This window comes from Trichosurus vulpecula, chromosome 9, assembly GCF_011100635.1.
Source record: "Trichosurus vulpecula isolate mTriVul1 chromosome 9, mTriVul1.pri, whole genome shotgun sequence".
In the NCBI taxonomy this organism is placed as follows: domain Eukaryota; kingdom Metazoa; phylum Chordata; class Mammalia; order Diprotodontia; family Phalangeridae; genus Trichosurus; species Trichosurus vulpecula.
In genome coordinates this window covers 130,387,623-130,409,639 of record NC_050581.1, presented here as the reverse complement: position 1 = coordinate 130,409,639, position 22,017 = coordinate 130,387,623, and the positions used below count along the sequence as shown (strand labels likewise).

The 22,017-nt window shown below is 37.5% G+C and overlaps 1 pseudogene; it reads right to left on the bottom strand.

Annotated features, from left to right (window-relative positions):
- Positions 1-15,719: 15,719 nt before the first annotated feature.
- On the bottom strand, positions 15,720-21,142 carry LOC118832247 (annotated as a pseudogene).
- Between the last annotated feature and the right edge of the window lie 875 nt (positions 21,143-22,017).

The following is a 22,017-nucleotide window of genomic DNA, read 5'->3' as shown; positions in this document are numbered from 1 at the left end:
TTTTTTGTAAAAATCTCTTCTGTACAGGATAACATGTTGCAATAGGGACCTCAGAAAAGTCAATGTTGAATGCTGCAATAAAGGGAAAAGCAAGCACTACAAGATGGCAAACACAGGAACTCCAAGGGGTGTCTGCCTTTATAGGACCTTTCGCTGTATATCATCAATTAATCTTAAGTTAGAGTAGTACCTCTGTTGCCACTTACAGGATCATTTACCATGAAAGGTAGGAGAATTTTCAGATTTTTACCTGGTGCAAATCCTATTTAAACTTGTGGTGAGATTTTATAGGCAGCAATAGGATGAACTGCAGGTTCATGAGTACCATATTTGCTTATCTATCCAGCGACCTACTTCAGGCTACATCTGTAATCCCTACACTGCCTGAGGATCCCTTCTTGAAAACTGCCAGAGTCAGCATCTGTGTATACAGGGAGGAGCTCACTGCTAGTATATTAGCCTCTAAGTGATGAATCTTTAGATTGTGGACACTAAAGAAAGAAACAAGCAAATAACAAAACCCTAAAAAGTGGCATTGTCCTGTATGACTCCCTTATGCTTCCATAGTAATAAGGATAGAGGGCTAGAAATGGGAATCTTATGACTCTTAATACAGTTACTATATTTTTAGACTTCGCTATAACATTGATTATTACTATTTAAATGTGAGATCACTTTTCGCTAACCAAAAGTCAACATATTACTGAAGGTACTGAATCATTTCCATATTTCCAATCTATTCCAAGAAAACCAGAAAATAGAAGAAAATTCCAGATAAATTTCCTAGGCTTTCTTTGAAGCATCAAATAAATGGGTTATCAGCGTTGGCTGGTTTCATTATGAATTGTAAAGGGGCAAAAAAGATAAGTTCATAAAACTGTAAGCTAAATCATGTGCTGAGGAAAAGCAGAACAACCATCATGAAATGGATTACATATTATGCAAATGCATAATCTATACAAAGGATGAAGAATCAAAGAAATTCTAGGAAGAACTTGATTAGACATCCAAATTAAATGTAGACACTTAATTCTTGGTGACTTCATTGCACACATGGGTATGAGTAAGGGCAATAAGAAGAAGAACAACAAAGAAAATATGGCTCAAGATTCAAATATGAAAAATACAAAAAACTTTTAGAATACAAAAACTATGTCCCAGCCAAAATGGCTTCCTTACTAGTACCCAAATTTGGCATTTGATCTGCAATCTTAGTGGCTTTGCTTAGACTGTGTCCCAGGCCTGGGTGCAATAGACTTCCACTTCTTAGAATGCAAAGTTTTTCCCTTGGTCCCTAGTTGTTAGGGTTCCTTCTCTTATCATATCATCCTACATTTACTTATCTATTTACCTGTTTTATCACCTAGTAAAATGTAAGTTGCTTGACCAGAGAGACTACTACAGGTAGGTGGAACAGTGGATAGAACACTGGTCTTGGAATCTGGAAGACTCATTTGCATGAGTTTAAATTCAGCTACAGACCCTTACAAAGCTGTGTGACCCTAGGTAAGCCACTTAACCCTGTTTCCCTCAGTTCCTCTTCTATTAAATGAGCTAAGGAGGAAATGGCAAGACACTCTAGTATCTTTGCCAAGAAAACTGCAAAATGGGGTCATCATGAGTTGGACACAACTAAAGTGACCAACAAAACAACAACATTGTTTTCTTTTGTCTTTGAATCTTCAATCCCTAGTACAGTGGTTTTACATTGTAAATAATTAATAAATTTTAGTTGGACTGATTTGGACTAGGTAAAAGCTTTATGCCTACTGCATAAATCATGAATACCTTATTGAAGAGGACACCCAGCAGGTGCTGAGCATAGCAAGTACTAAACAAAATCCTAAAAAGAAAAACTGCCTATATCAAGCCATTAACATGCTCTATGACCATTTTCTATGATAGTTTAAACAATGTGAAGCAATTTCCAACATTTAAAGTCCAAATGAGCTCAGACAGAACCAGAGTCAGCAAACACTTGATCTGCCATGGTCTAATCAGGGGAATAAAAGTACAGCTTCAGGCCAAGATGGCAGCTGGAAAGCAGGGACTTGCTTAAGCTCTCCCCCAAATCCCTCCAAACACCTGTAAAAATGGCTCTGAAGAGATTCTAGAGCTGCAGAACCCACAAAATAGCAGAGGGAAACAGGTCTCCAGCCCAGGAGAGCCTGGATGGTTGCTGGGAAGGTTCTATCACAAGGTGCTGGGAACACAGTGCAGCCCAGCCTGGGCCCTGCCAGCACAGACAAGACTGGGAGTCACCAGGCCTGAACATGCCTTAGGGCCATGAATCATTGAGCTGTGGCAGTTATCAGACTTCTTAACCCACAAATGCCAAAGAGCCAGTTAGTGGGAAACTGTGGGATCAAGTTTAGAGTGATCTGGCCCCATTGCTGGGGGTGGTGGAGGTGATGCAGCAGTGGTGGCAGTGGCAGCGGCAGGAAGCTCCTGAGCTTACTTCCAGAGCTTCAGCATCAGCTGCTTCCCAAGTCCCTGGCCCACATGGTGGGAAGAATCTAGAAGCACATCAGAGCATGAGTGCAAGGAATGCTTTGTGTGCACAGAGGCAGGTTCTCTTGCTGTGCCCTACTTGGATATGGATTGCAGTCCTGGTTGGCAGTTCTTGGGGGAGGAGGAGCACTGCTGTGACACAGCCTGGGGTGATGGTGGAGTAGATGTAACTCTATAAACAGCAGCATTGGACCTTAAAGCTTGGGACAAAATACTCTCCACTCTACAAGCAGTCATACCCCAACAAAAAGCTCAAGCGTCAAGTAGTTGGCTAGGAACATGAACAGGCAGCAAAAATGAATACAGACTCAAACTCAGACTCAAACTCAAATTTTAGATTACTTTTTTGGTGACAAGATTAAAACATACAGCCAGAAGAAGTCAACAAATTCAAAGATCCTACATCAAAAGGCTCTAAGAAAAATATGATTTGGTCTCAGGCCATGGAAGAGATAAAAAAAAAAAAATTGGAAAAGCAAGTAAAAGAAGTAGAGGAAAAATTGGGAAGAGAAACAAGAGTGATGCAAGAAAACCATGAAAAACAAGTCAGCAACTTCCTAAAGGAGACCCAAAAATACACTGCAGAAAATAACACCTTAAAGAATAGACTAACCCAAATATCAAAAGAGCTCCAAAAAGCCAATGAGGATAAGAATGCCTTGAAAGGCAGAATTAGCCAATTGGAAAGGAGGTCCAAAAGACCACTGAAGAAAATACTACCTTAAAATTTAGATTGGAGCAAGTGGAAGCTAGTGACTTTATTAAGAATCAAGAAATTATAAAATAGAACCAAAGGAATGAAAAAATGGAAGACAAGGTGAATTATCTCACTGGAAAAACCACCGACCTGGAGAATACATCCAGGAGAGATAATTTAAAAATTATTGGACTACCTGAAAGCCATGGTCCTAAGAAGAGCCTAGACATCATCTTTCAATAAATTACCAAGGAGAACTGCCCTGATATTCTAGAACAGGGGAGTAAAATAGAAATTGAAAGAATCAACCTCTTGAAAAAGATCCTAAAAAGAAAACTCCTAGGAATATTATCACAAAATTCCAGAGTTTCCAGGTAAAGTAGAAAATATTGCAATTTGCCAGAAAGAAACAATTTGAATATTGTGGAAACACAAGATCTAGCAGCTTCCACACTAAGGGATCGAAGGGCTTGGAATATGATTTTCCAGAGGTCAAAGGAGCTAGAATTAAAACCAAGAATTACCTACCCAGCAAAACTGAGTGTCATGCTCCAAAATATGGATTTTCAATAAAATAGAGGACTTTCAAGCTTTCTCAGTGAAAAGACCAGAGCTGAATAGGAAATTTGACTTTCAAACGCAAGAATCAAGAGAAGCATGAAAAGGTAAACAAGGAAGAGAATTCATAAGGGACTTACAAAAATTGAACTGTTTTGTTTATATTCCTACATGGAAAGATGATGTGTGTAATTCATGAGACCTTTCTCAGTATTAGGGTAGTTGAAGGGAATATAGATATATATAGACAGAGGGCACAGGGTGAGTTGAATATGAAAGGTTGATAGCTAAAAAATAAAATAAAATTAAGGGGTGAGAGAGGAATATATTGAGAAAGGGAGAGATAGACTGTGGCATATTATCTCACATAAAAGTGGCAAGAAAAAGCAGTTCTGTTGAAAGGGAAGAGGGGACAAGTGAGGGGGAATGAGTAAATCTTGCTCTCATTGGATTTGACCTGAGGAGGGAATAATATACACACTCAATTGGTTATCTTACCCCACGGGAAAGGAGGAAGGGGATAAAAAAGGGGGGACAATAGAAGGGAGGATAAATAGGGGGAGGAGGTAATCAAAAGCAAACACTTTTGAAAAGGGACAGGGTCAAGGGAGAAATTGAATAAAGGGGGACTGGATAGGAGGGAGCAAAATATAGTTAGTCTTTTACAACATGAGTATTGTGGAAAGGTTTTGCATAATGATGCACATGTGACCTATGTTGAATTGCTTGCCTTCTTAGGGGTGGGAAAGGAAGAGGGAGAGAATTTGGAACTCAAACGTTTAAAAGCAGATGCTCAAAAAAAAAGTTGTTTTTGCATGCAACTGGGAAATAAGATATACAGGCAATGGGGCATAGAAATCTATCTTGCCCTACCAGAAAGTAACAGGAAGGGGGATGGGGGGGAGTGGGGTGATGAAAGGGAGGTCTGATTGGGGAACAGCACAATCATAATATGTGCCATCTTGGAGTGGGGAGGAGGATAGAAATGGGTAGAAAATTTGTAATTCAAAATCTTGTGGACATCAATGCTGACAACTAAAATATTAAAGAAAAAAGAAAAAAAAAAGTACAGCTGCAGGGAGGATGGAAAAGCCCAAGATTCCTAAGGGCTGCTAGGCACAGCAAATGGTAAGAGTGAGGTATCCCTACGTTGTCAGTAGGTCAGATGACAATGTTATCTGTCTTCAGGAAACAGAGGTAAGTTAAAATGCAAAGCCTGGTAGTCATATCTCAGCAGATGGAAAAGAGTTGTCAAATCCCATTTTATTCAAGTCACCAGAGCTTTCAAGAAACCTGGCTAGGTTCCAGGTGGCCAGGAGCTGGGGAAATGGGGGAGGGCAAAATGGGAGGGGACCATGCTCAAGACAGTAGTTTCTTGATACACTGCTCCAGAGGATGTGCTCTGAGAACTGTTCTGGACCAAAGGGCTGGAAACAGGGGCAAGCAAAGGAGGGAGGGAACCCTGAATGTCCAGGTCTGAAAGGATATAAGGCAGTCATTATTTCACTCCACAGAACTAATCTAAATACCACAAAAAATTCACAGGAGCTCATAGACTGTCAAGACAGCACTCCACTCCTCAGAAATCCTCACCCTCTCCCAGGTATCCTTAGTCTTCCAGGATTATAATGTTATTTTAAGGTTAGGGCTTCGTAAAAGGTAAACACATTTGACTTGCGACAGTGTCACTCAACTCTTTTTCTATAGTGAGCCCACACTACCTTCAAGAATTTGCAGACATATGCCACACTAAAATTAAGATGACAACAATAGAAGAATGTACTTGAAGTTGGTAGAGAGGTGATACTTTATCTTCTGGGAGCCACCTCCTTACCTTAGGGTTATATTAAATTTATAATGCTTCTCTAAGGAAGGCTATGTCTCCCCCAGAAAGACAATTTTATACTTATGCTTGCTAGAGAGGTACCCACTATATCACTAGAGCAACAATATACACGTGATTCATAGCAACAATGGAGAGCAAAGTCTATATTTGCTCCTTCACCTCATAGCTTAGTCCCTTATTATGCCACCAATTGTGGATCATATAGTCGCTCCTTTTCTCTGTTAGAAACTTAGATATTTGAGTGGAAATCTTCCTCTTCTCTTCATAAAAAAGGTTTAGAATATTGAGTGAAACTTTTCATTCCTCCTCCTCTTCCTCCTCCTCCTCCTCCTCTTCCTCCTTCTTCCCTCTTTTCTCTCTTTGAGGCTTGGCTAAGGAATTTTTCTACATTGTTGTCATTTTGCCTCCTGTAATTTCCTAGAATGATGCCAGTTCCCTAATTAATACTGTTTGAAAGAGTCTTCCCATCCTTCAGGAACCTAAGTGTGTTTTCTAGCCAAAGGTTTCTGGTTTCTGTCTATGTTCAACTCTCTCTATGTCTCTAATCTCTGGCCTCAGGATATGTTTTTGCACACCAAATTCAAGGTGTATCTTAGATACATACCAAGAATGATTTAATCACATCTCATGAATCAGTCACTCATGTTCAGTGCGCTGACAAGGACTTAAGACAGGGTATTTATTTGTTCCCCATAAGGGACTTGTCATCAGTCACTAATGTGTTGTTGGTGAATTTGTTAATAATTTGCATGGAGAGTTATTTTTCAAAGCCACAGCAAAGATCTCATTCTTTAGCCTGTGTTTAATTTTCCAGAATACTCCTATCCTCTTCAAGTCTTATTTCAGGAATCCATCCTATAATAGAACAAATAAATCTCTGAAAAATAAAAAAAAAATCTCTGTAAAGCAAATTTCTGCTTATTAAACTCATTTCCTGACCAACTTACCTTATATGGCTGCAGGAATATTCCTTTGGAGATAATTTTTGTCCAAAGAATTTTTTTTAAAAAACTACATTTTAGAAATGAACAATAGCTTAAAATAATAGATATTAATGAGAAATATTCATTTCATGACAAAATATGAACATTATCAAAATAATGTATAAAGATGAAACTAAAATTTCTAGGGTTATTTTCTGGTTCAGAGACTTGTTAAACAAGTAAAGGAAAAGTGGCACTTGAGCACAAGAGAATACGTTACTGAAAAGGCACTTGTCTTTTTTCTTACTCTCCTCACCTTAAACTTCCCACCTTCCAGACTATGAAAGGATATATAGATGTCTGATTTCCTACTCCCTGTTTCCTAGGATTTTGTGGGTATTAACTGAAAATGATAAATTATTTTAGTTTTACTGAAAAGATGAAGTAGAGATAAAGGAAACGACTAGAAATCTCAGTTTAAAACACAAAGGAATAAAATAAAAGGGAAAATATTTACTAGAATAAAGAAACAAATGAAACATTAGAAGATCATAATTATTGAAAGTCAAGGCTTAGGGGACCTAAGAGTTTCAAAGAGTCACTAGTCATAAGTTCCATATTGTATAATTCTAAAATTGTGAATTCCTATACATTGAGTTCTTGTTTGAGTTATATCTGCAGCCAATACCTGCATACTCCTGTGACAAGTCATTTCAGACATTTAACTATTCACTCAGTAATAATTAGACAAATAATAGCGACAGCGATTGCTATGTATGCTTTTTACATTGTGTAGATCTTTACATATATCTTATTTGATTCATATAGTCTTGTTAAATAGCTGCTTTTATTAATCTCATTTTACAAGTGAAGAAACTGAGGCTGCAAGAGATTAAGTAATAGCTATGATTACATAGCTGATAAGTCATTGAAGCAGGATTTAAATTCAAGCTTTTACGTGTCTAAGTCCCACTCTCTAGCCATTATGCCACTGAACTGCTTACTATGGACAAGCCACTATGATATATAATCAGATCCTCACCTTCAGGACTTTATACCCTAGCATCATTCTCCAAAGCATAGCTAAAGTTTCACCTCTTATATCTTTCTGGCTTTTCCTATTTCTCCCACCCAGTTGCTAGTACTTCTCTTGAAATTACTAATGATGGACTTCCATGTCACATGATCCACAAGATATAGGACTAGACTTTTTTCTCCAGCACTGACATCTCAAAACTCACTCCCCCCCAAAAATAGTTATGCAAAAGTAATTTCATCTGTGTCCAGAGGACAAGAAGTCATTCATTCTAATGAAATAATAAACTAATGAAATGCCATCAGAAAAAGCAAATTGCTCATCCCTAATTCACTAAGCAACCCACTCCTATTATCCTCCATATTCTGACAGAGTAGCACAACTATTCCCATGGGCTTGCACCCTGGGATGCATTCAATAATTTCCTCACTGGTGCTGTAGTCTTTTTAACACACTCTGCCCCTGATCTCACCACATAATTCTATGACAACAAATGGTAGAACTCAACTTGGCCTGTTCCTGGTTACAAGAAATTTCAGGCTTCTTCTGTCTGGAAAGGCAGTATAGCACAATCATTGTGAGAAGAGAACTAAGAAATTAATTGAACTATGGAAAAATTGACAACATGCTCACCTGTGTGACAGGGAGAGTTGACCAGGCCTGAAGGAAAGAGGACAGACATTCACCTGGGCCCAGTTCTATCCCCTCAGAAGTGACCTGGGGCAAAGTGTGAAACCAATGACAAATGAATATTGAAATATGGGAGGAGGTTGAGATAACATTGAAATCCAGTTCTGAGGAGATCTTCCATGAAAAGAGCAGGAGACCAAATATAAGGGGAAAAGACTTATATTAGTAAAGAACTCAGGCCTAAGAAAATGTAATTAATTCTAATTAGAAGTACTTAAGTATTTTTATCTCAACCAGATAAATCAGTAGGAAAGGAAACATATTAAAACAGAAAGTAATATGGTCAACACAAATTCTAAGCAAGTACAAACATTTTTAAATAAATCCTATAGGACAAATGAAATTGAACCAACATCTGATGATGCAGAGGACTCTGTAGATATCAAGATAGTATTGAATCACAGCAAAATGTACCTGGATGGTTGAAGAAAGAAATAAGAACCACTAAAGCAGAATTGATGTTCTGCATAGCAGAAATAATTGGAATAATGGGAAAACTAGAATCCATGTGCTGAGTCTCACCAAAGATGTGAAGGAGGGAACACATTTCTCATTGATTTCTTTTTGGTAGAGAATACAAATATACTGAAGTCTAATCTGGAGGAAGAGAAGAAAAATGGAATAAAGTTAAAGAATACATATTTTTGGAGGAGGAGGAGGAGAAGGAAGAAGAAGAGGGGGAGGGGGAAAAGGGAGAAGGAGAGCATTTTTTAAGAAATAACACAAGAAAACTCTCAAGAACTTTTGGAAACAGAAAATGGTGTCACTTGGAAGAATCCATGGATAAACTTTCTGAGAAACAAACAAACAAATGTTTCAAATTCCAAGACACATAGTGGTTGAATGGAACACACTTAGTGACAAAAAAACAAATTAAATGAAATCACTCATTGAAGAACATGTATTGCACCTTTCATTTTATGTCCTTCCCCTCCAACCTATGAAGAATTTAAGTTTTAATACAATAACTATTTAGTTGGGTTTTTGTTGTGTTTTTTTTTGTTTTTGTTGTGGTTTTTTTTTTTTTTTTGTATTTGAGTCCTCAGTGACAAAGACAGTATAACATAGCAGATAGCCAGACTTGGGGTCAAGAGACAGGAATTGAAATTCTGGCTCTGATACATACTAGCTGTGTAACCCTGGGCAAATCATTCTCAGCACCTCTGGCAGTTTTCTAAGTATATAAATTGAAGAACATTATGCTAATGTGGTACTGAGTTGTCTTGATATAACGGGAATGTCCTCATTCATAGTTCCCTGTACCAATCACAGCTGTTGGCCTCTACCCCCCCCACCAAAATCTAGTGACTAGGACTAGTGTAGTACTTTGAAATGCTTAGTACACGTTTTTAATTGGATTGAGTTGTAGGGAATAAGAAATATGCAAAAAATAAGCATAATACATGTTAAAAATTATGTATGTAGGAGATGAAATCATGGGGAATCAAAAAATTAGAGAAAGGTGAGACCACTGCTAGTTGGAAAAATCCTAGTAAGCTATGAGGTTTTTTTTTTAGCCCATGAGTCAATTTATTTTATTTTAATTTTGTTGCTTTTAGATTTTTGGTCTCTCATTCTCACCCCTAATTAAAATGCCTTCAAAATCAGACATTTCATTATATATTTCTTAGACAATTAATATTGAACAGGCAGAAAAAAGAATTAAAGCTGAGTAATGATTATTGCTTAATTATACCAGGGTAGAGTATTCTTCACTGGTTGCCTTAAAAGATAAATATGAATTGGCTATTAAAAGTTACCCAACATGGTTACACACAAAGGGCAGGCCAAAGCTGCTCATTCAGTTCTCTTAGTAGAGTACTTAAGCTTTGAAAATTACAGCAAAGTAATCATTCCATTAATAACTTCACTGCAGTTTAAATATAATATGTAATTTTAATTATTTCTTGTGCTAGAAGAAATTGCCTAGGATAATTTTTCACATTGATTGTGAATCAGAGGTGATAGTATTATCATCACATTGATCATGAATCAGAGATATAAATCTGAACACCTAGTGAGATTGCTTTTAGAACTGAAATTTCTCTGGAAATTCACCCAGACTAAGTTCTCTGGAAGAAAAGTATCTTTAGTTTCTCAGTTTTCTCCTTCATTGAATTGACCAACACAACCATAGTATATAGTTTTGGGCTTAATGGGTATCCTTTGAATTTACTGAATTGTTTGGACACTGTCAAAGATTGCAATAGATGGTGAGCCAAAGCTGGGCAATCTCTTAGAAATGGCATGCCAAATTTGAATGTATGTATTCTTAATGAAGCCTTTACAGGAATCATGATTACTTATTTGTCTTAACCCCCTCCTTCAAGAAAAAAAGAAAAAAAGTTCTTTGGAATAGAATATATTTTGTCAGCCTAGGCTCACAGGAATTGAAGCACAATTGACTTCTAATGTATCAACAATTGTGGCCTCTCTCTGAAATGATAGGATTTTATTTTTCATGAGTCAGAATGAAACCTCTTGTAGTCATTATTATGAGAGACTAAGATGCCTTGCTTGGAGCAGTGGAGTAGGTAATAAAAAAATAAAGACAAAAATCTGGAAATGTGATTAAAAAAAGAGAGGAGATACAGAAGTCAGAGGAGGTATCAGGTAATGGTTCATGTTGTCACCAGGGTGGCAAGTGCTGGGACTATGTCAGTAACCATTGCTACCACTGGCTAGCAAGACCAAAGGAGGGAACAAATATGTGGATGCCATCTGATGTTAGAAGGAACAAGAGACTAAAACTATGATAATCTGAGTTTCAGGAAAAGACAATATTTATACTTTTCCCCCTCTCTTTCATATTCTCTATATCTCTTCCAGCAAGATGATTTCCTACTCCAACATTTTCTTGATCTTTAAAGTTGCCTTCATAATTTGCATCAAGTAGTATGAATTTTTGACTGCTGGATAAAATCTCATCAATTCAAATATTATATGTTGAATTAAATTTTTTCCTTGCTTGTTCACAAGACACCATATGAGATAGTGCAGATGAATGGTTTGTGGTACACAGAGATACAAATCAGGATGAATTTTTGAATCCTGATTGAAGGCTGTTATGCATTCTCCTGGGTGAAGGCTAGAATGTGTCTGAATTTTCATTCATTATTAATTCTCAAAAATTTCCCCCCAGAAAGGATAATTAAATTTTATCTGGCTTTTGCCTTTAAAGCTTTTAATGAATCAATGCACCATTTACTCCCTGAGGCAAGACTGGGCCATTGGGTTGCATTTCTTCATTCATTTCTCCCTAAGGCCTAAATGTGAAGAGAAAGATTTTTCTTAGGGCAGGATTGAGAGAGGTATGTAAGTAGTAGGAATTGCTCTCTGGAAGAAGAAAAGACACTACCTAGAAAACCTCCAGTCTTCCTCTGTTCCAAGAGCAGAAGGTAGAGGTAGGAAATGTAGATGGAATAAAAATAAAAAATAACAATAAAATTTTATTACCCAAAACAAAGAGATATGGGAATATACTTCTCTCTATACTTGCAAAAGTGAAAGACTATTGCTGTCTCGATTGATGTTTCGGTTAGTTTTACTCAACTTTTTTCTCTCTCTTTTTTAATCATTGTTTTGAAAAAGATGATTGTTTGAGAGGGTGAGTAGAAAGAGATTTATTGGTAATGAAAGGAAATATAAAAACCATAATATCAATAACTATTTAAATAACTTTAACCATCTTGAAGATTAGGGTTATCCTTGTGAATCTTTTACTATGGCATGTAGCATAGAGTCTTACTGATAGTAAACATTTAATAAATACTTATTTAATTAAATTCTTTCTTAGGGCTCATCTGTGTGGTTAGCAGAGGTAAAGAAAATTATAGAAGTTTAAATTTTCTATTGGAACATTTGTGTACCCCGTATTTCAATTCTAGAAGTGTCTTATGTCTTTTGAAAAAGGAGGGTACTCAGTTGTTTGGGTATTTCTCTATAAGCCATGGCCATAGCTCTGTTATCAAGAAATGTTTCACCCTTTTCTGACTTCTCAGTGAATGTAAGAGTTTTAGCTGCCTTCATGGTTGATGCTACACACTACAGACAAAGTTTATCAAACTAACTAAGCTAGAGTCAGTCATTCAGGCAGCTGAAAGGAATAAATCTTGCACTCTGGGACCCATTCCAGTGTGTGATGAATCTGCAAACTGCTACCATGGAACAGATGCACATTTTGTTTGTTGAATTGCTACTTTTTTCTGAATGAGAAACATGCAGCATAGAGCAATGGAGCAAGCAATTGGGGGTATTGCTGTAGGTCACACAGTATGTTAGTGGAAGCCCCATGAGCCTAAAACTCGGGCTCTTTCCACTAAACCAATACTTCCTCTCATATCTTATATTATCATCAATATCTGTTTTCCCTAAGGTTTTGGCCTTTCAAAAAATAAAAATGGATACAAGTAGTATGTAAATCTAAGAGAAGCCTTTGTTGATGATATTAATCACAAATGAGGTACATGAGATATTCAGTTCTATTAATCTTTAATCCTAAAAGTTATTATTACAATAAATCTGACTACATTAAAGTATTGGAAAGTGATTTTTTGAAAATTGTGCTAATAAAAATTACTATATACATATGCATGTATATAAAACTAAAATTTTTATTTTTGCCAATTGCCATCAGAAATGGTAGTTTCTGGAAAAAAATATATTAAATGAAACTGCCATTGTATTTTTCTACCCTATAAATCCAACAAGTTCTTGAACATCAATATTCTGAGGAATTAACACCAAATGTGACTTAACTTGACAATTAAATATGATTCTTCAGAATTCATTTCAAAGCTATGCTTCTATATAACATGTAAAAAAACTATATATATATGTATATATATATATATATATATATATATATATATATATATATATATATATATATATATATATATAAAAAGACATGAGCTCAGCTTCATTTACTTCTAGGAGTAACTAGACTTTTTGACCTTGATGTTTGACATAATGATCATAGTATATGATCAGTATATAATGATCATAGATTTAATCCATACACACTGATGACAAGCCATGTACAAAGAACTGATTATGACACGTACAAAGTACAATCTAGCTAATTGCCATGTTTGTGGTTCGGTACTCAAGCAATTGCTTTTCCCCAGACACTTTTTCCTGACAGATTATGTTGCCACTTGGTGGCAGTAAGTACCTTGATTCATTGAAATGAATTAAATTCCACCAGCATTCGCTAAGCACTTGTCAGGTGCCAAGCCTGGTGATCCATGTGATCCTGTGAACCGAACTGCAAGGTTTAAGCTTTACCAGTGATTCAGAGAAACATAATTAATTTTCAGAGTTGAATTTTTTTCATCAGAAAGTGTAGTTTATAGTGTAGTCACTGTAGTTTTCGCTATATAATTATAGCAATAAATGTTATAGAATGGTTTAAAAAATAAACTAGGTACAATTTCATACCTTTCTCACTAATCCTACTGTTGTAAAGAGTTTATTGTATCTCTGGTTTTACCTCTAGACTCTGTTTAGGGCACTATTTTTTGAAAAATATTTTGGAGTTACAACTCTATGAGTTCTTCACTTTTAGAATATATTGCATTTCTCTACTATTATTTCTTGTTAATCAGAGGGCAGGTCTAGGAATAAGATCATTCAAGGCTAGCACACTTGGACATAATTCTGAGTAAATTACTTTGGTGGTAAGCCTCATCAGGGGCACCACTACTATAGCAACCCCACAAGATCACATGAGTTATATCAGTTTTATATTCTCAGTAATGGCTAGAAACTGCCAGGCACTTGCCTTACAGTGCCCTCAATCTCCGTGTAATAGAAAGGATAAGTAACTTTGTCTCTGGCCCAGAAGAAATCAAAGAAAACACACAAGTCAACTGCTTGTTGGAGAAATGGTAACTGAGTGTGTGCTCCTATTTATACCATATCAAAAATTCCTTCACCTATCATTTTCTTGTGTTTTCTACATGACTCTTTGGATGGTGGCTTAGCAATAGGCATGGCTTAAGCAAAAATCATGTGAAGCTGTTCATATCCTTCTTTGTCCTTGCATTCTGGTACCCCTATTGTCAATTGCTAAGAATTGAGGCCCATAATGGGCCTAAACCCTCTGTGGGTTTTAGGCTAGTTTGGCATCAAAGGAATCTGGTGTATTTTTTTCCTACCCAGCTGTCAGCAGCAGGCAATCTATTGCTTAAGATGTCAGTACTGATTAAAAGAATGGGCTTAGTTTGACTTTCTAGCACCTCAGATCATCTAAAAGATAACTGTTCTTCCTTCTGGCTCCTCTCTTTTCTTTCCCATGTGGCAGAAGAAGAAAGAGAATGAACAATGCATGTTGTTGTATCTTTATGCTAAGATAAAAACGTTTCCCTCAACCAGTTTCCTTTTATCAGGAGGAGGTAATTTTCCACTTTGTTCTATTAAAAAGAATAGCAACCTGGGTGTGAAGAAGAAATTTAGGACAGCAGCTGTCAGTTCTGTCCCACCCCCTTTAGAATCCTTAAGTCTTAGGGCAGCTTCAGGGGAATTCGCATATTTCCCACACTAGCTTCCACTAAGATGATGCGATATACTTGCCCCAATCAAAGAAAAAATACAAAGAATGTTGTGAAATCTCCCCTGAGCTCATATGAGGCAGTAGTTTTAGAAACAAATGGATCTGAGCAACCCTTTTCTGAGTTGGCCAGGTGACTGTAGGCCTGGCTAATGGAAGAAATGAACACCTTTATAAAAAAGAGCTAACACTATTTTTTGAAGAAGTTCCAGCAAAGATAGCTTTAGCAGTAAACTGAGTCAACAAGTGTTTATTAAGTGCTCACTATGTGGCAGGCACAATGCTAAACACTGGGGATATAAAAATGTCAAAAATACAGTGTTATCCTAAAGGAATAACTACCACAGGTATGATGTATACAAAGTAGATGGAATGTGATATCAGATAGAAGGTACTAGTGGGGCAGGCTATTACAGGGGGTTCTTCAGATAGTGGGAAGTTGTACCAGCAATGGTGTGAATATATGATGAAGTAATTGACATAAAAAGACAAAGACATGGGGCTAGGAGAGTAGTATAGTCAGGCTATAGACTAATTTTAATGGAGTTACTGACAGTACTTCATACAGGTTAATTGCTGAGTCATCCTGACTTCTTAGAAGAGTACAATGGAGCATTGGTTAATATTTTTTGTTTCTTTGTTTGTGGGAATGAGACACCAGTCTCCTACAGGCTAACAAACTGAAACATTTCTACTCTTTCCCATGTAGATAATCAGCTGCAAAAGTGGGTTTTCTTTGCCTCATCTTCTTATCCTAAATGTGGCCTTTTGCCTTGCATAAACCCTTCCTCAATTGATCCTGCCATGCAGAGATCTAAAAAGGCTGCTTTGCAGAGGCCTAATAAGGCCTAAACAGGATATAGCTGTCTCTCCACATCTTCCCCTTTTTATTCTGTAATTTCACTTCATGGGTTGTTGCTAGGAGTGGCTTCATCATAGCATTCATTATCCTAAGGACACAAGGTAGATAAAAAATGAGTATGATCAAATAAAGAATATAAGGTAGTGCATGGAAAATAGTCAAAAATTATTAAATGAATTAAATTTTTGAAAATATCAATAATTGTTTTTACCACCCCCTCTGGATCAATACCAGGAAAAGAGGTGTTTCACTATTTCAGCATTCCAATCAATCCCTCCTTTTCTCTTTTGTAGAAACTTCACCATTATAGGTACATGCGAATTCTTCCCCTTAACCATCACCCATTTAAGTAAATATGGGAAGGATTGATCAATGCATTGACAAATCAAAGGGGGCAGTCCCCTTTATGAATATAAATACATAGACTCAAAAAGAAATAAAAAATGCAATTGTCTCTTTAAGATTCAAAAAGTCCTTTCTTATACAGCTGTCTGGCAAGGAACATTGTCAATGAAATCCTCTGGTCCTTTGTGTCTGTTCCACCATCTCCAGCACAGCATCTTCTTCTTCTTGTCTTCTCATAGGAATCAGCGTTCTGTCCTTTCTCCTACAAGAGTGACCTTAGCACAACTTTAATTTACCATTTCTAATCTGTATAACCCTGATCATTTTTACAAACTCAAAATTTGAACCATGGCCAATTGTCATATTTAAGAAATTCACAATGGAAGCCGGTATCTTACATTTTACATACATCCATTATTAATTTCCTCACTAGGAGGATGAGATGTCACTTAAGGAATTAATAACAGGCTTCACTACATACACAAATACATTAAATTGTCAATTTTTAACACAATGCATACAGAATCTTAACCTTTTAGTCATGCCATGTTTCTTTGATGGCATTTACAAAACAAACCAAAAAACATTCTTCTTTTTAGCATCATTAATTGTAACAAAACTTTAGACAAGCATGATATTAATCAAATAACAAAATAACATTCTCACATTGCTTAAGGAACATTTACAAAGCGAGCCCTAAGTGGCTCACATGCATTTCTACCCTTGTTGATAAAACTTTACTAAGTTAGTGAAAAAGTCCTTAAGTAACACTAATTCCAGAGTATTGTAACCAAGTTTCTAGTTATCGCAGAATTCTTAGATATCACAAAGTTTCTTAGTCAAAAATGTGTTGTAACAGAATCTCACATTAGTAGCAGTAAGAGAGTGATCATAGGAGAAATACTACTGCTCTTAGAATCCTTTTTAAACAAAGGGAAGGTGAGTCTTAAGCAGTTTGTTAGCCAAATGGAAAAGGAGGTCCAAAAGACCACCGAAGAAAATACTACCTTAAAAATCAGATTGGAGCAAGTGGAAGCTAGTGACTTTATTAAGAATCAAGAAATTATAAAACAAAACAAAGGAATGAAAAAAATGGAAGACAATTTGAAATATCTCATTGGAAAAACCACTGACCTAGAAAACTGATCCAGGAGAGATAATGTAAAAATTATTAGACTACCTGAAAGCCATGATCAAAAAAAGAGCCTAGACACCATCTTTCAAGAAATTATCAAGGAAAATTGCCCTGATATGCTAGAACCAGAGGGTAAAGTAGACATTGAAAGAATACACCAATCACCTCTTGAAAAAGATCCCAAAAAAGAAAACTCCTAGGAATATTGTCACCAAATTCCAGAGCTCCCAGCTCAAGGAGAAAATGCTGCAAGCAGCCAGAAAGAAACAATTTGAGTATTGTGGAAACACAATCAGTATAACACAAGACGTAGTAGCTTCTACATTAAGGGATCAAAGGGCTTGGAATATGATATTCTGGAGGTCAAAGGAGCTAGGATTAAAACCAAGAATCACCTACCCAGCAAAACTGAGTGTCATGCTCCAAGGCAAAAAAAATGGATTTTCAATAAAATAGAGGACTTTCAAGCTTTCTCAGTGAAAAGACCAGAGCTGAATAGAAAATTTGACTTTCAAATACAAGAATCAAGAGAAGCATGAAAAGGTAAACAAGAAATAGAAATCATAATGGACTTACAAAAATTGAACTGTTTTGTTTACATTCATATATGGAAAGATGATGTGTGTAATTCATGAGAACCTTCTCAGTATTAGGGTAGTTGAAGGGAATATACATATACATACATACATATATATATATATATATATATATATATATATATATATATATATAGCACAGGGTGAGTTGAATATGAAGGGATAATATGTAAAAAATAAATGATGATGAGAAAGGTATATATTGAGAGAGGGAGAAAGGGAGAGATAGAAGGGGGTAAATTATCATGCATAAAAGTGGCAAGAAAAAGCAGTTCTGTTGGAAGGGAAGAGGGGACAGGGGAGGGAGGATGAGTGAATCTTGCTCTCATCAGATTTGACTTGAGGAGGGAATAACACACACACTCAGTCAGGCATCTTACCATACAGGAAAGCAGGGGGAAGGGGATAAAGAAGGAGAGACAATAGAAGGGAGGGCAGATGGGGGAGGAGGTAATCAAAAGCAAACACTTTGGAAAAGGGACAGGGTCAAGGGAGAAAAATGAATAAAGCAGGACAGGATAGGATGGAGGGCAGTATAGTTAGTCTTTCACAACATGACTATTGTGGAAGTGTTTTGCATAATGATACACATGTGGCCTATGTTGAATTGCTTGCCTTCTTAGGGAGGGTGGGTGGGAAAGGAAGAGGGAGAGAATTTGGAACTCAAACTTTTAAAAGCAGATGCTCAAAATAAAGTTGTTTTTGCATGCAGCTGGGAAATAAGGCATACAGGCAATGGGGCATTGAAATCTCTCTTGCCCTACAAGAAAGTAAGGGTAAAGGGGATAGGGGGAAATGCAGTGACAGAAGGGAGTGCTGACAGGGGAATGGGGCAATAAGAATATATGCCATCCCGAAGTGGGGGGGGAGGGTAGAAATGGGGAGAAAAATTTGCAAATCAAAATCTTGTGGAAATCAATGCTGAAAAGTAAAAAGAAAATAAATAATAAAATATGGAATTCATGAAAAAGAATTATCCCATACCTCAAATCCAATTTGAAATATACAAAAATGATGTAATACAGGTCTGTAGTTCCAGAGAGTGACTAGGAATATGTAGTTATGGCGGTACTGACATTGAGGTGGCCACTGACCCTGGATCTCATCTCCTTGGCTCTCTTTGTCTTTTTCATTACCTTCCTCTCTGGGCTGTCTTTAATCAAGAAGGCCCCTGGAGAATCAATCTATCTTTATGTATGTATGTATGTATGTATGTATGTATCTATTTTTTTTTCTTTTTTTCTTTTTTCTTTATTATTTATTTATTTAATATTTGGATCTATAATATCTATACTAATGGATCTATTTTCCAGGTCAGTGGTTTTTCCAATGAGATAGTTCATATTGTCTTCCATTTTTTCATTCCTTTGTTTCTGTTTTATAATATCTTGATTTCTCATAAAGTCACCAGCTAATACTTCCTGCACTCTAATTTTTAAGATAGCATTTTCTTCAGTGCTCTTTTGGACCTCCTTTTCCATTTGGCTAATTCTGCCTTTCAAGGCATTCTTCTCCTCATTGGCTTTTTGGAGCTCTTTTGCCATTTGAGTTAGGCTATTTTTTAAGGCATTGTTTTCTTCAGTATTTTTTGTCTCCTTTAGCAAGTCATTGACATGTTTATCATGGTTTTCTCACATCATTTTCATTTCTCTTCCCAATTTTTCCTCTACTTCTCTAACTTGCTTTTCCAAATCCTTTTTGAGCTCTTCCATGGCCTGAGACCAGTTCGTGTTTTACTTGGAGGCTTTTGATGTAGGCTCTTTGACTTTGTTGACTTCTTCTGGCTGTATGTTTTGATCTTCTTTGTCACCAAAGAATGATTCCAAAGTTTGAGTCTGAATCTGAGTCCATTTTCACTGCCTGGCCATGTTCCCAGCCAACTACTCAACCCTTGAGCTTTTTGTCAGGGTATGAGTGCTTGTAGAGTAGTGAGTACTTTGTCCCAAGCAGCTGTGCTGCTGTTTTCAGAGCTAGTTCTACACAGCAAGCTCTGCCACACCAGTGCTCCAACTTCCCCAAGAACTGCCAACCTGGACTGGACTCAGATCTTAAGCAGGCTGTGCACTCCTGCTCTGATCTGCCACTTAATTCCCCCCACCAGGTGGGCCTGGGGCCAGAAGCAACTGTAGCTGTAGTTCTATAGTTCTGCACCACCCCTGCTGCCTCAGGGGCGGTGGCCTAACTGCAAACTCCTTTCATTCTTCCCTCCCTGCCCTCTTGGCCCCACAGCTTTTCCCACTAACCTTCTCTGTTATCTTTGGTGTTTGTGGGTTGAGAAGTCTGGGAACTGCCACAGCTCACTGATTCAGAGTGCTAGGGCCCATTCTGCCCGGCTCCTGGTCTGGTTGGTCCAGGCGTAGCCCATGCTGGGTTCTGCTCTGCTCTGCTCCCAGCTCTGTGTTTGATAGACTTTACCCAGTGACCATCTAGGCTGTCCTTGGCTGGAGCCCTGCTTCACTCTGCTATTTCCTGGCTTCTGCGGTTCTAGAATTTGCTCAGAGCCATTTTTATTGGTGTTTGGAGGGTCCTGGGGGAGATCCCTCAGCAAGTCCTTGCTTTCCTGCAGCCATCTTGGCTCAGCCTCCATCTATCTATCTGTCTGTCTGTCTGTCTGTCTGTCTGATACATATTCTGTCTCATTGGTCTACCTTGCTCTCCTGCACCCTGGTTCTCAGCACCCTCCATTACTTCTCCCTGCACAGGAGGGTTGGAATATTGTGGTTGACACCCATAGGGTCTCCACATGTAGTAGGGTGGAAACTGCTGCCTGTGGTAGGGATGGTGTTGTTGGGGCTGGCATTCTGGAACACTCTCTGATCCCTCCTTCTTTTCCCCATTCTCACTATTCTGGTAATTCTGCTGTTAGTTCCATGGAGACCCCTACAACGTAGATTGTGTCTGGAATGGTTATGGTCAGCTGCATATTTACTGCCTTGAACTGGAATACTACCAGGGCCGGTAAAATTAGCTGCCTCTGCACCCTTTTCTCCTTCAACAACATCAAACTCCATGGTCTCTCCATCTCCTACACGGCGAAGGTATTTCCTGGGGTTATTCTTGTTTATGGCAGTCTGGCATACAAATACATCTTCCTTGGTTTCATTCCTGTTGATGAAACCACAGCTGATTCTTACACTGAACCATTTTACTGTTCCCAAAACCTTCATTGGGATGACCTTCTGGTCCCCACCATATGAGACCACCTGGACCGCCGCTCCCTCCTCTGCTGCTGGTGATGCTGGGCTTGGTATCGGCAATGTTGAGGGAGGGGGGCAGCTGCTGGGTCTGGTTCCTGGGGCCTGCTGTGACAGCCACGACCCCTCCTAGAGTGTGAGGGTGACTAGGCCAGTGGCAGTGGTGGAGCTGCTCTCTGGGCTCTCTCTGTGGCATTTTCTCTTTTAGTCTGTCCTTATTGAGAACTTTGCGAATTTGCCTTGTGACTCTTGTTACAGGATTTACAGCACAGTGGCTTGAGCATAATTATGATTACCTCAAAAGTTCAAACACTTCCTGGGACAATGAGAATTTCCAGAATCACATGTAAACCACGCATCTCTTTTTAAAGAGCAATTTTTTGCTCTACTTCTAATAAGATATTTACAAGAGTAGCTATGGTAAAGGCGGACTGATCATCTAATTATAAAGACTCATCTGAGCATTACATTCCAACTGTGGCAGTTCACTTATTTTACAAACTGTCTCAGAAAAAGCAAAGCAAATTTAAATGAGGTCTCAGAGTATAGATTTCAAGTATGTGAATGACAGGAATATACCCAGAAAGAGAAGACAATATATCTGCAATGATATCAAAATACACAAAGAAGTATGAAAGATGGTGTTATTTAATTGTTCCTCTATAGACTTTTCCTCTTGTGGAGAAAGATAAGAACTATATTGCCCTTCAAAAAACTGGCTTTATAAAACTTTCCATGGCAATTGGGAACTTTTGAACATTTTTGTTTTAAATCACACGTTCTCAGAGACATAACAAGATCATAAGAAGTCATGTTGAGAGAGCAAGAATGTCCTCAAAAAGAAGAAAAAAATACAAATAGGAAATGACATTGATTCTTGAAAATCTATGAGAAAAGTTGTAAAGGGCATTAACAGTGACTTCATAACTTAATTACCAAGCCTGTTTTTTCCTTTCTTAGATGTGAAGCGAAGGTTTCATTAGACCTAAAAAGTGACATCTTTATCTTCTAGGTTTTCATGGTTGAGAAGACTTCTGGTGGGGGAAGGCTAGGTGCTGGAAAAGGTAAATT